General features: G+C 44.4%; 1 protein-coding gene across 1 annotated transcript in view; it reads right to left on the bottom strand.

Moving 5' to 3' along the window:
- LOC122550930 (T-cell-specific surface glycoprotein CD28-like) overlaps positions 1-12,611 on the bottom strand; it is a 43,637-nt gene extending 31,026 nt beyond the window's left edge. The window contains exon 1 of the mRNA XM_043692412.2: positions 12,458-12,611. The gene's annotated coding sequence lies outside the window, so the exon portion shown is untranslated. The remainder of the gene's footprint in view (positions 1-12,457) is intronic.
- Positions 12,612-13,698: the final 1,087 nt, after the last annotated feature.

The raw sequence follows: 13,698 nt of genomic DNA, 5'->3' as shown, positions 1-13,698 counted from the left end.
AAGGGTCTGTTTCCATGTTGTACATCTCTATGACTCCAATAAACCAAGTGGTTTGGGCAATAATCTTGAGACCTGGTTTTAAATCCTGTCATGGCAGATAGCAGAAAGTTTATTCAATAAAAATTCCGGAATTGATAGTCTCACAATGGCCATGAATTTCTTATTGAGTCCTGGGGAGCATCCTATCTGGTTCACTAATGGCCCTCAGGAAACAGGCTATCATCCCTACCTGGCATGGCCTACATGTGTCTCCAGACCTACAGCAACGTGACTGGTCTTAACTGTGCTTCATAGAATCCCTACAGTGTGGAAACAAACCCTTCGGCCTAACAAGTTCACACTGACTCTCTGGAGAGTAACCCACCCAAACCCATTCACCCTCCCCTATTATCCTATATTTACCCGTGACTAATGCACCTAGCCTACAAATCCCTGAACACCATGGGGCATTTTAGCTTGGCCAGTTTACCTAAGCTGTACCTCTTTGGATTGTGGGAAGAAACTGGAAACCCTGAAGGAAACCCACACAGACACAGGGAGAATGTGCACTCTCCACACAGACAGGAGGCTGGAACCAAACCCGGGTCCCTGGCGCTGTGAGGCAGCAGTGCTAAACACTGAGCCACCGTGCATGGGGCAACTGCCTGATTAGCGACAGGCAACAGATGGTGGCCTAACCAAAGATGTCTACATCCTGTAAATGAATAAAGCAGAATATCAGTCAATCAGACAGCTGGTGATATAAAGTAGGAATGTGTTTATGAATGTGAGCTTGTATTTGCAGTGCAATGTCAGCTCAGCCACCAATGTGTCTTCAAAGGCTTTTATTTTTCATTCCTCTTCCACTATGAATGCAGTGGAGGGCAGCCCCTAGTTGGCAGAGTTTGACCTGGCACATGCTGGACTTGGAAAATGGCATCGGTGCTGGCAATCCTGGGAGGAACTGGTAGTGGCTAGTATTTCTGCTGTCAGTGGGCACACGATGGCAGGTGTGGGACACTGTAGAAGTGCACAATGTGGCGAGGGCTGGACGATCGGGTGGGATAACTCACTCAAGCCAATGGAGGGAAACCATCCACGGAACTCCCTGAAATAAACGTCTATCTAATGTTTAGTAAATGTCAGTTGAGTGATTCCATGGGGGATGAATGGAAGCGTTTTGGGTGACGAAGGAGGGATGGAGATGGGGAATGGGTTGGTGAAGGAGAGATGGAGATGGGGAATGGGGTGGTGACAGAGGGATGAGATGGGGAATGGGGTGGTGAAGGAGAGATGGAGTTGGGGAATGGGGTTGGGTGACGGAGGGATGGGGATGGGGAATGGGGTGGCGAAGCAGGGATGGAGATGGGGAAATGGGGTGGCAGAGGAGGGATGGAGTTGGGGAATGGGGTGGTGAAGGAGGGATGGAGATGGAGAATGGGGTAGTAATGGAGGGATGGAGATGGGGAATGGGGTGGCGAAGGAATTAGATGATAGGGAATGCGAGGAATGTCATGGGAAGGATAGAATAGCATGGGAGGGATGGCAGAGATGATGGAATTGCTTAATTGTCAGAAAAATTGATTTTAATCTAACTTATTTTTCTCAGCAACTTGTTCCAAGACATTATTACGTATCTCTGGAGTAGGTGGGACTTGAACCCAGGCCTGTCTGGTTCTAGGAATAGGGAAGCACTACCACTGCACCACAACTTTATATTGTCTGTTGTTTCTAAAATTGTTTATTGCACTGATTGTGAAGAGTCACTCAATTTGAATGCAAAGGTTTGCAAAAAGCAGTCGGACCAATGCATTAAAAGAAAACTTTAGTCTTTATTTTTCAGATGAACAACATGATAAAAATGTATACCGCAGGTTTTTAATTTTTTTTTCTGGTTAAGGAATCCAATAATGCAGTGTGAAATTCTGAGAAACCTCAACTTTTTCTTCCTTCTAACCTCACACTTGGTAGAAATGAAAACAAAGAACAAAATACAGTTGAACAAACGCAAAGTTCTGCCATGATTATTTTCATTAAATGCAAGAATAATGTATCTCAATGTTAAGGCATTTGCTCCCGTTCCCAATTGGTCTGAAAATTGTGAGGAATTTATTTGGAGACACTTGCAAAAGCGAGAAATAATGGGGACTATATCCTTCAGAGCTTTTACGTAATGTAGAACTTTGATGTTCCCGGCTAAAAGTATAGCAAGCAGATTTCATAAATATTACGTTTATTCCTTAAAAAGTATCAAACTTATCGGACGTAAACCTGCCTTTTCAACTCAGGAGAAAACACTTCTCAATTAGTCTTTCATGTTCCGTGGCTAGAAGCCAGTACCATTAGGCTCTTGACAAAATTTATATTTATGATTCTCAGCCAATTTTTAACACGTGCACAACATTTTAGAGCTCTTTCCAAAGTGAGAGGTTTTCAGAGCATAGAAATCTTTGGTGGTGGAGTATTCGAAATACTCTGCATTTAAAGCAGTAAAGGTATTAATTTATCTGCAAATTGTTTTGTAGGCCTCTCTTACGATATATTAAAAAAATTGTTGACTTGTTTGCAATCTTGTTGACCTGTCACCCGGTGACAAATAAATGTTTTCACCTTTTCCCCACAAAGGACTTGCTAAAACCGAACAAAACGGCTGGGTGCAGTGAATCACAGGCTGTGTTATCAAGCAGCACTTGCTCAGCAATAACCTGCTCAGTTTGGGTTCTGCCAGGGCCACTCAGCTCCTGACCTCATTATAGCCTTGGTTCAAACACGGACAAAGGAGCTGAATTCCAGAGGGAAGGGGAGAGTGACAGCCCTTCACATCAAGGCTGCATTCAACCGAGTGTGGCATTAAGGAATCCTAACAAAATAATGGATGAGTGTCAGTGAGAGGGAAGCCTCTTTACTGGTCAGACTTACATCTGGCACAAAGGAAGATGGTTACAATTGTTGGAGGCCATTCATCTCATCCCTTGGACACCCACCACACATGTTCCTCAGAGCAGATATTTTCCTAATCAATATTTCGGCAATACTATTACGCAGTTCTGAAGTAGGTGGCATCTCAACCCAGGCCTCCTGGCTGAAACGTAAGGGCACTATCGCAGCACCACAAGAGCCCTATTGAACTGCTCGGGGAGTGTCCTCGTTCCAGCCATCTTTAATTGCTTCACCGCAAGGTCAGAAGTGGAGATGTTTGCTGATGATTGCACAATGTTCAACACCACTTGTAACTCTTTAAGGAGAGCATTTCGTAGGATCCCTGCAGTGTGGGGAAAGGCCCTTCAGCCCATTGATCCCACACCAGCCCTCTGAACAGCATCCCTCCAGACCCACTCCCCTGTAACCCCACATTTCCAATCCATCTAACCTGCACAAGCATGGCCAGTCCACCGAACCTGCACATCTTTGGACTGTGGGAGGAAACCAGAGCACCCGGAGGAAACCCACACAGACATGGGGAGATTGTGCAAACTCCACACAGGCAGTCACCCGAGGGCGGGATGGAATCTGGGTCCCTGGCGCTGTGAGGCAGCAGTGCTGACCACTGAGCCACCATGTCTCATCTCTATTTTAAATAGCTGACCTTTGACTTTTCCTAATTCTAGACTGTCCCATAAGAGGAACCATTCTTTCCATATCTACCCTTCCAAATCCCTCAGAAACATACATATAGGCCCCCTCTTACTCTCTAAACTCCAGTCTGTCAAACCATTGCTCAGAAGAGAACACACCTGTTCCAGGCATTAGTCTCATAAATATTTGCCAATCTCCCTCCAAAACATTTACCTCCTTCCTTAATTAAGGAAACCGATACTCTGGTGCACTAACAACCCACTCAATTCATGGGCAATTAGGGATGGGTAAGAAATGCTGACCAAATCAGTGATGTCATAATCAATGTATGAATGAAGTAATTAAGGGAGGCAATGGCCAAATGGTGCTGCTAGACTATTAATCGAGTGACTCAGGTAATGATCTGGAGATCTGGGGTTTACCTCTTGTCATAGCAGATAGTGGAATGTGATAAGAGTAATGTATAGTGATAAGTGTACTTTATATTTTAAGCATAGGGAGACATGGTACAGTTTAATTTTAGATTGGTTCTGCAAATGTTACTGGGAAGTCTGTAGATCTATTTTGTTTGCATTTTATTGAGGCTTTGCAACGTTAATTTGAAGAGCTCGGCAGATTCTTCAGCTCAGCGCATTAAGAAAAATTGTACTGTCACCAAACAACAAGAGTCCAGGACCATAGAGAAACAGAACAGTTCAGAAGTTCAGTTAGTGTCAATGTGGCAGACAGGGAAGTAAAAGTTGAGTTTAGGGAATTTAGAAATCTATATTCCAAAGTTCAAAGTAATAGTGAGGTTAATTTGCAGCTTGTTTCAGGTGTCTTGAGGAGAAATACCAGATGAAGAGATAACGTCAAGTAACTACATAGAAAATCATCATAAGGAAACCAATGAATTTGAGCAAAGGACCTTACAAAAGGGACAGTGGTAATCTTCACTGAGGATTTGGGTGTTTGTAATGACCTTGCCATGGATAAAGGATACTGAGTTTGAAAACTTTGCAGATATCTGCAATGAAATCTTTCTAACCTTTCTTTTGCCTAGCTCATACTTGTTCTTATATAAGAAATGTTTTATTCTTTGTGTCAAGTTAAAGCTTGGTTATATAGACTACAATGTGGGGAGATGTGAGGTTGTGCAATTTGGCAGGAAGAATAGATGAGTTGAATATTATTTAATGGAGAAAACCTGCAGAAAGCTACAGAGCAGAGGGATTTGGGTGTCCTCGTCAGTGAATGAAAGTAAGTTAACATTCATATCCAGTAGGTAATAGAGAAGGCAATGGACTGTTGGCTTTTATTTCACTGGAACTGGAGTTCAAAAATAAGGTTGGTTGGGTCACTATAGTCTTACCAGACCATTGGGGCTGCTCTCTCATTAGAGAGAAGCAACTGGTAGTGATTTAACCTGAGGATCACCAGTCCTCAGGTGAGGGAAGAGTTTTAGAAAGAGAGTCCTTCATGGTAACTCCAAATCATTGAAGGGAATTGAGCCCACACTGTTGGCATCACACTGCTCTGAGCTAAACCAATTCCCTCAAAAATAATGAGTTAATACTAAAACAGTACATGGGATGAATCAGGTCATACTGTGAACAGTTTTAATCTTATCTGAGGAAAGATATACTGGCATTGGAGGCAGGGAAGGTCACTAGGTTGATTAGATTAGATTACTTACAGTGTGGAAACAGGCCCTTCGGCCCAACAAGTCCACACTGACCCGCCGAAGCCCAACCCACCCATTACCCTACATTTACCCCTTTTACCTAACACTACGGGCAATTTAGCATGGCCAATTCACCTGACCTGCACATTTTTTGGACTGTGGGAGGAAACCGGAGCACCCGGAGGAAACCCACGCAGACACGGGGAGAATGTGCAAACTCCACACAGTCAGTCGCCTAAGTCGGGAATTGAACCCGGGTCTCCGGCGCTGTGAGGCAGCAGTGCTAACCACTGTGCCACCGTGCCGCCCACTATGGTTGATCCCAGGTATGGTGGGACTGTCTTTTGAAGAGAGATGGTTGGGCCTGTATACATTGGAATTTACAACAATGATAGGAGACCTTGTTAAAATACATCAGATTCATAGGGAAATTGACAGGTTAGATACGGGAAGGTCAATTCCCTTGTGGGAAAGTCTGGAACCAGAGGGCATCATTTCAGAATAAGGGATTATCTGTTTAAAACAGAGATTAGGAGGAATTCTATTTCTCAAAGAATCATGAATCTGCAGAGGGTTGATAAGGCTGAAATAAAAGCCAACAGTCCATTGCCTTCTCTATTATCTACTGGATATGAATGTTAACTTATTTTCATTCACTGATAGGCAGAGTCTTAATCTGGAAGGGAATCGAGGGTTATGGGAAAAATAGAAAGTGGATTATTAGATTAGCTATGATCTCATTCAATGGTGGAGCAGACAGGATAAGTCCAATGGGTGATTATGCTCCTATGTCTTATGGTCTTAACCAGGCAGCCTCTTGTCAATACATTCAGTTACCAACCTCCATGGTTACAATAGAAAATCAAGTTAGGATCGAGAGCTGTTCTGAGAAAGAGTCAATGGACTGGAAACATTAACTCTGATTTCTCTCCACAGATGCCGCCAGACCTGCTGAGATTTTCCAGCAATTTCTGTTTTTGTTTCTGATTTACAGCACCTGCAGTTCTTTCAGTTTTTAGTAAAGATCTAACAAGACAGATTTCACTCTGGGACCTGAGATGTTCAGAATTACATCAGCTAAGGCTGTAAGGAAAGCTGATACTACACAAAAGTGGCTCCATAAGAAGAGAACATAAAAGAAACAGGAAATTATTTGTGCCAAAGAGACTAGCTGAGGGGGATTTTACAATAAGATAAGGAGTTGCAGTTGACTTCCAAGAAATATATTGGGCATTCAATATTTGAGAGCCAATTGGATGAGGTGCGAAGATTGTAGATTTCAAATACCATTGCAAACAAAGCCATACATCGCAGCCAGAAAGCAGTTGGTTGCAATTATTTATCATAGCTTGTTTTTGTTTGGTTAGGCCAACATCTCCCATTGATTGGATCAGCTGCGGTCCTATTGAATGGTGGAGAAGGCTCGAGGGGCCGAATGGTCTACCCCTATTTCTCATGGTTATCACTAATTCCCTGGAACAGATTACCTGAACTCAGGGGTTAGGGCTTAAAGGACACCACTCTGCATCAAGGATGACTGACAGTGTCTCATCCACACACACACACAGCAGACTGGGAGAAAGCATTGGGACATTGGTTATTAACCCACCCTGCCACATAATGAATGTGATTAGAACGCAGTGAATCTGGTTCAAGGATAGAGATGCAGATTGTTATTTTCTAAGCGCGTTCTTTTGACAATCTCCGAGTGAGTAAGCTCTGAAAGGGCTTTAACATATACGCCCCAGATACTGTTATCTCATGTTCTATCAATGTCACATCAAAGGTTGTTGTAATGAGCGTGCGATAAAGATTGCAAAACAAAAAAAGTCAAAGTAATCGACCTGCAGTGAAATGAAATGACTGGCAGAAGAATTGACCCACATTTACCAAGCCCAATAAAATATCCAAGTGTTCACTAGCTTTGATGTATTTTGTTGCAATATTTCTAAGCACTCTCCATCAAAGGCAAGACTCGCTATTGGAATAATGGTGGTTTTGTAAAATACTCAGAGCTGGATTTGCAGACCGTAAGATTAACAAGGAGCCAGTTAAAACAGCAAGAACATATCGGAATATCCAGGCAAATAAATGTTAGTACTTTGACCACTTGTCAGAGCTGAAAAGCCAAAGAGCTCTCTTCAAGAGGGTAAAGTGAAGGGCAGCAACATAGTTGGACGATAGATGCCACAGAACGGTTACAGATGAGCTGCAGTGAATGAGTGAGGATGGCACTAGATAGATGGAAATGGTGTAACATGACAGCAAGCTTCCTGGTAGGAATGGCTACAAGCAGCGAAGAATAATCAGCAAAATATGTAACATTCACACCACAGAAATGTCAGGCTATGACCATCACCAATAAAAGACAATCTAACCACTGCCCCTTGACATCCAATGGTGTTACCATCACTGATTCCCCCACTATCAACATCCTGGGGGTTACCATTGACCAGATACTCAAACAAACTCATCAAGTAAAATCAGTGGCAACAAGAGCAGGTCAGAGACTAGGAATACTGCGATGAGTAACGCACCTCCTGATTTCCCAAAATCTGTGCACCATCTACAAGGCACAAGTCAGGAGTGTAATGGAATAGTCTCCACTTGCCTGGATGGGGGCAGCTCCAACAACACTCGAGAAACTTGACACCTTCCAGGACAAAGCAGCCCACTTAATTGGCACTACATCCACAAATATCTACTTCCTCTACCACCGATGCTCAGTAGCAGCAGTGTGTACTATCTACGAAATGCACTGCAAATTCCACCAACGATCCTCAGACAGCACCTTCCAAACCCATGACCACTTCCGTCTAGAAGGGCAAGGGCAGCAGATAGACGGGAACTCCATCACCTTCAAGTTCCCTTCTAAGTCACTCATCATCCTGACTTGGAAATATATTCATGATTTGGAGATGTCGGTGTTGGACTGGGGTGTACAGTACTCCACTACCACCTGATGAAGGAGCGTCGCTCCGAAAGCTTCCAATTAAACCTGTTGGACTATAACCTGGTGTTGTGTGATTTTTAACTTGGAAATATATTGACTGTCACTTGGTCAAAATCCTGGAATTCCATCCCTGGGGCGTTGTGGGTCATGTCCCAGAAATTAATAAAGATCTTTTTCTTTTATTGATTCACTGCTGTCATGGCTGGGTCAGCATTTATTGCCTGTCCCTAGTTGTCCCATAAGAAGGTGATGGTCAGCTGCAGTCCACGTACATCCACAATTCCCTAACAGAGGGAATTCCAGGATTGTAACCCAGTGACACTAAAGGAACGACGATATATTTCCAAGTCAGGATGGTGAGTGCTTGGAGGGGAATTTGCAGGGTGTGTTGTTCCCATGTATCTGCTGCCCTTACCTTTCAAGGGTTGAAGGTTTGAAAGTGAGAGTTGAAAGAGCTTTGGTGAGTTTTTGCAGTATCCTTTGTAGATGACACACACCCATGCGTTGGCTGTGGGGTGGGGGAATGGGTTGTGTGGTGGAACGGGAGATGGGAGGAAAAGGGGAAGAGGAGCATGTGGTAAGAGGAGATAGGGAAGAGACATGTCGATGAAGAGGAGGAACAGATGAGTAGAGAAAGTGGTGGAGGGGGAGAGAGTGAGGGGTGGGGCAAATGGGGGAGGTTGTAAGAGGAGGGAGGGGAAAGGCTGTTGAACGAGAGGCAATAGAGGGGTGTAGGAGAGAGAGTGAGAGTGCAGGAGAGGGGGAAACAAGGGTGGGAGGGATAAAGGGAAAGGAGTGAAGAGAGAGTAGACAGAGAGAGGAGGAATTGGTGATGGAGGGGGGGGTGGTCTGGATGTGGGAGAGAGAGGACAGTGTATATGGGGAGAATGTTTAAGGGAGAGAGGATGGCGGTGTGTTTGGGAGAGGGAGAGGTGGGACGGAGAGTCGAGGGGCAGAAAATTCAAGAACACGTCCTGCTTCCTGATCCAAAACCAACTTCAGTGCTGAGATTATGACACTGGAACCAAAAATCAACCCAGACTGTGAGTCAACAGTTAAGTAATTAACTGTTTCTTTCAGCATGTGGCTGGCATTCAGAGATGGGCAGTGAGTCTAATCTGTTGTTAACCACAAGAAAACAGTGTACAAAGAATTCAATCAGATTAGGAGGCACACTTCCTGTGATTACACTGGTGTTGGCAACAAGATAAGTAAACTGGTTAAAAAGAAAACTTGATAACTGTCAATTGAGAAATCTTTTTATTCATTTTGTTTCAGTCTCCTAATTGCTCCCCTTCATTTCTCCAGTGGGGGAGATGCAAGATATTGGAAGGTTTTTGCTGCTTCCTGGTCCTCAGTAGCTCCCAAAGTATCACACACCCGATGAACCACCTTTTGTCTGAAAGAAGAATTTAGAAATAATTCTTAGGGCTGAAGGGATCACAGGGTATGGAGAGAAAGCAGGAACGGGGGACTGAGTAGGCTGTTCATCCATGATCATATTGGGTTGTGGAGTAGGCTCGAAGGGGTGAATGGCCTACTCCTGCTCTTAGTTCTTAGGTTTCCATATTTAGAAACACAGTCGACTGTGTTGTTGTCAACTCTCTCCCACACCCCTCTTCAACAGCCCCTCCCCTTCCTACCTCCTCTTACAACCTCAACATTGTCCTGGCAGAGATCAAATTAATAAAGCGACTAACATGATAGAAGCAAAGTATTATGAATGCTTGAGATGTGATGTCAAAATAGAAACTGCTGGAGAAACTCAGTAGGTTTGGCAACATCTGTGAAGAAAGATACAGAGTCAACATTTCAAGTCCTACATGACACGATGCCACAATGTGAGAATGGTCATTTGAGCCAACTCCAGTCTCTCTCTCCACAGATGCTGCCAGACCTGATGAGTTTCTCCAACATTTTTTGTTTTCATTATCAATGAGTTGGGGCGGCACGGTGGCTCAGCGGTTGGTACTGATGCCTCACAGCACCAGGGACCCAGGTTCGATCCCACCTTCAGGTGACTGACTGTGCGGAATTTGCACATTCTACCCATATCTGCATGGGTTTCCATCTGAATGCTCCAGTTTCCTCCCACAGTCCAAAGATGTTCAGGTTAGGTGGATTATCCATCGGAAATTGCCCTGCAGTATCCAGGCTAGGGGGGTTAGCCATGGGAAATGTAGGGTTACATGGGTAGGGTAGGATGCTGTTCAGATGGTCAGTGCAGTCTTGATGGTTTGAATCACACTGGAGTTCTATGACTGATTGACCTGGTTTGATAGTTTTGGTGCAGGTCCTGGGGAGTACTGGCTACTACATCAGTGGGACTTTGCAAACCAGCAGTGATTTACATGCCCCTGGATACAGAGCTGACACCCTAGTCTCAAATAAGATATAGGCAATGCTTCTTTGTGCAAGTGTTAGGTACAATGGATAACAGCCGACTGTCTGCAGGGTGGAGTACTGATCGAATGCTCCAAGCTCAGTGTGAGAGGGGTAAAAAACAGAGGGTTTCTTTCTGCTATCTCAGACGGATGAGAAATGGCTCACCTGCCATTGTTTTAGGAAAGAGGAAGGAAGTTAAGTGAAGAACAGGAAATGAGGTGGCAATAACCTTCTGACACCAAGGCCCTAACTTCCTGTTTTGAGTGTGATGTAAAAGACCCCATATCTCCAAGGGCAAGGCCATTAATGATGCCCAACCAACAGGGTGACTAGCAGCTCTGAGACCTCAGCAGTGACATCAGGAGAGACGGGCAAGAGACACTGATTGTCTCTGGATAAATGAATGATCAAAATAAGAGATTTGGGGAGGGGGTCAGGGAACGGAATGGGGGAGTGTTGTGTGTAGGGGGGAGCGTGGCCATGCCTCCCTGCCCCCTCTGGGTCTCTCTCTGGCTCTGGCGGTGCCCCCATCTGCAGGGAGGCTGGCACCATAAAGTTGTATAGGAGAAAGTGAGGACTGCAGATGCTGGAGATCAGAGTCGAGAGTGTATGGTGCTGGAAACGTACAGCAGGTTAGTCAGCATCCGAGGAGCAGGAGAATTGATGTTTCAGGAAGGAGCCCTTCGTTATAAAGTTGTATGCTCACCCCTGCAGCAGGTCCATTAGCAGCTCCTTTATAGGTGCCTTTCATTCTACCAAATGGCTGCTGATTGCCTGGGGGGGGGGGGGGACAGTCAGATCAGACACGACCTAATTGGATGGTGGATCAGGCTGGAGGGGCCGAATGGCCTACTCCTGCCCTCAGGCAGCCAATCTGCTCACGCCCTGGACTAGCCAACATCCCCAGTGGTGGGAGAGCTTTGGGGCAAATCTCCTGAGGCAGTTTCTCTTTGCTTTGCTGTTTTTCCCCCTTTCCACCATCCTGCCCCTCCCCAGTGCACCCATTGCATGCCTATGAACCACTGTCCTTCCTTCGCTAACCCCCTCACAACAGCCCAACCCCTCACCATCCACCCACCCACTAAAGCTGCCTCCCCTGGTTTTATACCGAGTAATTAAAGATAGTCAATGAAAATGGTGGAAAGCAATTATTAATTAATAGTTATGAATTAATTACTACAATTGATTAATAACCCAGAGTGCAGGGGATGCTGGGACATTTTGTGAATTTAATGAGATAGACAGATTGTTAATTAGCAATTGGTTGAAAGGTTATGGAAAGCAGGCAGGAAAGTGGAGTTGAAGCCAAGATGAGATCACCCATGATCATATTAAATGGCGGAGCAAACCCGAGGGGCTGAATGGCCTGTTGCTTTTCCTAGTTATTGCGTTCAATGATTTTTCATCCAGTCCCAATTCTCCAGTCCCACCTGCTAAGCAACCAATACTGAGTTCAGCTATTCCTTTCCTTTTTATGTACCTATTCAAGCTCTTACAGTCAGTTTTAATATTTCTTGCTGGTTTTCCAATTTCTCCTCTCTTTATATCTTTTTAAGTCATCTGTTGCTGGCTTTGACAGCAAATAATTCACCACTTTAAAAATCTCGAAGGGTCTAGGACAATCCTGCAGCCTCAGCAAGTCCATCTTCAAGGGATAGTGAATTCCATATTTTCATTACCCCACCCACCTCCTTCCAATGTCTACGCACCCAGTCCACCAACTAGTGGGCTGTCCTCCCACTCTCAGTTTCCAGTTCAGCCAAAGTAACCTTTTATCCTTCACAGCTCAATCTAAAACACAAACCCACCTTTGCTGCCTTTACAAATGCTGACCAGCTTAATATATTTGCAGTGTCCTCCTTTCTTTCAACTGTAAAAGAGAGAGAAAAAGAAATACCTACCTTGGATCACTGCATCTCAAAGCTGATAAAAATCCCCATCATCATGAGGTGCACCATCACCATAAAGACAGTTGTTCAAGGACAGACGACTCAGCAGCCTACCACCTAAGGGGTCACTCAGGATTATCGATCAATGTGGCTTTGCTGGTGTCAACCTTTAAAAAAATTAAATGAACCCTCACTCCCGGGCTGTCAATTGTCTCTGCAAGTTAACACTGCTACTCAGTTCTTAAATGTAGTTGGAATCTTAGAATGAATAGTGCGTTAGGGAAAATCTGATAAGGTTATTTATTAAGGCATAAAGGCATTTGCTGAGTTCTGAAACTGATTTTATCAGGCTTGTCCTCCCCTTGAACTATGGTGGGTAGACAATGAAACTCGACTGGTGGTATGAAGCAATGAGTGATGTTTCAGAGGCTAGTCAAAGAGCTGTGACTGGGAGAGCAGTGAGACGACAAGAAAAGGCGAGAGAGAAATCTGTCCTCCACTGGCATGAATTATTTGTGTTCAGAGGCCAGCAACAGATGACTGAAGATAAAGGGGAGAAATTGAAAAACTAGCAAGAGACATCAAAGCTGACTGTAAGACCTTGAACAGGTGTCTGAAAAAGGAAAGAGTAACTGAACTGAGCATTGGTTGCTTAGTGGGTGAAACTGGAGAATTGGGATTGGATGAAAAATCATTCAATGCAAGAACTGGGAGCAGGAAAAGGCCATTCAGCTCCTTAACTCTGTTCCACCATTTAATACCAAATTACGCTCCAAAAGCTAGTGTTTCCAAATAAACCTGTTGGACTATAACCTGGTGTTGTGTGATTTTTAACTTTGTCCACTCCAGTCCAACACCGGCACCTCCAAGTCATGATGACCTTTAATACAATTGTAATGGGAAACATTGAAATGGTAGAGGCTTGGAACAAATATTTTGCACCTGTCTTCAATAAATTCTCTTCTCAAGTGAGAAGGTTGTTGAAAGTATTCAAGGCTGGGTTAGACAGGTTTCTCATTGGCACAAGACTCAAAGTTTATTGGGAGCAGGAAGACACCTTATAACTCTGCATTTCCCATGGCTTACCCACTTAGCCGGCACATCCTGGACACTATGTGCAATTTATCATGACCAATACATTCTAACCTGCACATCTTTGGACGGTGGGAGGAAACCAGAGCATCCGGAGGAAACCCACCCATGGAGAGAATGTGCAAACCCCACACTGACAGCCACCAGAGACTGGAATCAAA

The sequence above is a fragment of the Chiloscyllium plagiosum genome, unplaced genomic scaffold, assembly GCF_037043375.1.
Source record: "Chiloscyllium plagiosum isolate Xiang-an unplaced genomic scaffold, Cpla_swu_hap1 HiC_scaffold_6, whole genome shotgun sequence".
Lineage (NCBI taxonomy): Eukaryota > Metazoa > Chordata > Chondrichthyes > Orectolobiformes > Hemiscylliidae > Chiloscyllium > Chiloscyllium plagiosum.
This window is presented reverse-complemented; position numbering and strand designations above follow the sequence as displayed.